The sequence below is a fragment of the Apaloderma vittatum genome, unplaced genomic scaffold (assembly GCF_000703405.1).
Source record: "Apaloderma vittatum isolate BGI_N311 unplaced genomic scaffold, ASM70340v1 Scaffold44864, whole genome shotgun sequence".
NCBI lineage: Eukaryota > Metazoa > Chordata > Aves > Trogoniformes > Trogonidae > Apaloderma > Apaloderma vittatum.
The window spans coordinates 1-3,445 of NW_009714058.1; the positions used below are offsets into that span (position 1 = coordinate 1).

Below are 3,445 nucleotides of genomic sequence, written 5' to 3' on the forward strand. Positions count from 1 at the left end.
TGCCCATTGACTTGGTGTAATTTTCCCAGCTTTCTGACAAATATCGGAAGGAGGACTTGGGCCATGAGGAGCTTTTTCGAGCTATACAAGTTGAGCTAGTAGTAGGACTCGATAGCTGTCTTTCTAGATCTGCATTTGTAGTTGAATGCTTCCTGTGGGCAAGTAAAGGTGAAAATTAAAATGTGAAAGATGGCCTTTTACTCTACACCGTTATATTCCCTGTTTATGAGGTAGACTTAGCCTCTGTGTAAAGTGTAAGCATTTGTCATACTTGGATGTTTACATTTTTCAAAAAGTCAGTGTTTTAAGGCTGTTAAAAGCAATATATTTATTATAGGGAAGTGCATTTGGTGAGGTAATAAATGAGGAAAAAAAAGTAATAAATAAGGAAAATCGAGATAATTTAATATCATTTATTTAATATCTTTCACTCCAGAGAAGCCAGATGCCTTCCAAAAGGATGTGTGTGTGTACAAAAAGACACATATATACACACACGTATAAGCTTTGACTATAAAACTGTTTCAGTCAAGCATATAGTATTTTTCACTTGTTCAATATTTCCTGAATCAGTTTTTTTCATGTGTAAGCCTTGAAAAATGGGGGGAAAAAAAGAGTGGGATTTTGTATTGAATTTGTAACAGTTGTTCAATAAAAGTTGGGTGTTTTCTCAGTAACACATTTGGTTTCTTGTAAATAATCTTTTGGAGACCTTCTTGCATGAAAACAGCTAAGTAACTAAGACTTGTGTTATGAAAGAGATGAGTAAGATTCTGATAGTGTACATGCTGAAAGACATATCACATGATTGCAGCTCTGAGTTGATCAGTTGTTGGTGCGTGGAAAGAATGACTCAGCAAGAAGAAATGAATTTATAATTGAACATAATTACAGTTGAATTCTCCATAAGGCTGGAGTGGGTAAGTGTAAGTTTCAGAGCTTTTTTTTCAGATGGGGAATTAGCTCAAATGGTAGAGCGCTCGCTTAGCATGCGAGAGGTAGCGGGATCGATGCCCGCATTCTCCAGTGTATGTTTTCAACATTTATTTCATTATAAACTAAACAGCAGCATTTAAATATATTTCCTATTTACACTTAATTTTCTTCTATAATGGTGTAAAAGAACCTGAAAGAATTGTAATCTAAAAAAGTTAACACATTGTTTTAACTATTTCATGTTTTCTTTTCAAAATCATATATTCTTTTGCATACAGGGAGAAAAGATGTAATCTTTTCATGAAATACCAAAAGTTACTGAGATTTCACGACAATAGTAAATGACACGAACAAATTATAGAGAAAAATAAATTAGGGCTTTTTTAATATGCCCTTTAATATTTGGTTTATGATTTCATTCATGAGTTAAAATTTATATTTGTTATTATAGTTCAGTGTACAGAAGTTTTCTATTTCTGCTGTCATACCCATATTTGTTGTATCATGGTTGTGCAGGCTACTTATTAGAAACTGAAACAGAATATTCTATAGCTGTTTCTTCTGGTAGTTCATTTGTGTCCTTGTGGATATTCACACCTATGAAACATGATTGTGGAAACTTGATTTGTAAATTAATGCTTGCACAGTTTGAGTCATTCCGAGATTTTTTATATTTTAATTCTGATTTCATTTTCTTACTTGTTCATTCAGGTATTTAACTGCTGGTACTTCCAGTTTGAGGCAGCATGAGGAACCGAGCAAAATGTATTTCCTATAAATACATTTGTGCAATGTATTTGAATTTATGCAATCAAGATCTTGGGGGTACACATATTAAAACAAATAGAAATCAGGAAACAAAAATAATGAACTGGGTTTCAAGTTAAGGAAGGAGGAGATACTGTGCTGCAAGTAGCATCTATGGAGAAAATAAAAGTGCTTGTAGATCCTCCTGTGATATGACAAGGAAGGAGTTAGTCTCTGGATGGGCAAGACAGAAATTGAATTTGCTTACTTCTCTTGTGTTTTTCATGCACTGGAAATAAGAGATAATGTGACTTTAAGACTGCTGGTGTTTGTTAAAAGGAAGCCTACTGGAGAGAAAAGTGTTGCCCTCTTCCTGAGTTCTCCCTGGGCTCAGGTAGCGATTTAGATGTTCATTTGCTTAGAATGAGACTCTGTAGTAGTTTTTATGTGGTTATTATTGCTTCTGTGTTTCTGTTACTGCTTAATGCCTGACACTTGCAGTGCTTCTATATGTTGTTCTTCTTGGCTCATCAGATGCAAATTGTCACTGATGAAGTGAGAGAATTGAGTGGGGCTTGGCACAGGTGCTGCGGTCTGCAGTCCCTGGCAGAACTGTGGCTTCTGACTGTGAGCTCTCTGCACTGATGACTGATGGTTACATTTATGCCTGGCTTCCTCTAATGGACCTCTTCTATTTGGCCTTGTAAAACGCACCATGATATGAATAGAAGTAAGAGCTTTTACTCATCCCATGTGGTGTTTTATGTCCTTACTTTTTAGGTAAACTATCTTGTGAAGAATTTACTGGATTGACAGAAGCAAGGGTCCTGCCCCCCCCAAAGCACTGCCTGTGTGACAAAATTACCTGGTGATGGGTAAGTAGTTTCCAGAGCCCTTTGACAAGGAGTGACTGCTCTGGGTCTGTTGCATAGAGATTTTCTGTGTAAAGAACCATGAGGGAATTCAGCTTTGGATGATGATGACTGTTATTGTTATTATTGCCATGTGCACAGACTTGTCCTCTTTAATATCATGCTTAAAAAATGAGTTACGCTACTTACTCATTTTGGGAAAAATTTTTTTTGTACTAGCTGGAAGATACTGTTACCCCATGTCTGTGTTTCTTGTAGTCTGAGAAAGCAGAAAAACTATTACTCACTTGTCTCTTCTTAGTGTTTTGTTCCAAAGTATCTTTCCAGGGGTGGGTAGAGTGTGGGGACCATCAGCCGGCAACTCTGGAGCCAGTATTTAACAGCAAGAGGGATGTCTGCAAAATCCGCACTCCAAAAATCGCAACTTCAAAATGCTTCTTTTAAATAGATTTATTTCACAACATGATTATAGTACACTGGTTTTCTGAGCTGAGCACACTGCAGTTCTAAGTTTTCTTATAAGGGGTGCTGTGTGATACTTGACAAAATGGTTAGAAAAGGTTTTTGCTTTAATGATTACCATTACCCTATTTTGACAAAGTTGTAAGCAGAAGTTGTATTTCTAAGTGTAGAGAGTGAGAGGTGACTTCATTACCATTTGAAAACACTTGATTATTGGAAGAAAAAGAATTTACACCTGTGAATGCATTCAGCTTGTGGTTGTCAGGTATGCAAAAAATGCATTTTCTTTCCCAGTAAACTTCTCACAATATCAGAAGAGTGAAACAAAATAGCTGTTAGAGTGGTTCAGTGCAGGGTTCCTCACCTAGGCCAGCGACTTGATGCTTATTTCCCTTTCTGGCCCCTGTTTTATCTTTATTACCTGTGAT

The 3,445-nt window shown here is 36.5% G+C and overlaps 1 non-coding gene across 1 annotated transcript; it reads left to right on the top strand.

Annotated features, from left to right (window-relative positions):
• The first annotated feature begins 953 nt into the window (after positions 1-953).
• On the top strand, positions 954-1,026 carry TRNAA-AGC. Its single transcript has one exon. It is a non-coding gene; the product is annotated as a tRNA-Ala (tRNA).
• The last annotated feature ends 2,419 nt before the right edge of the window (positions 1,027-3,445 follow it).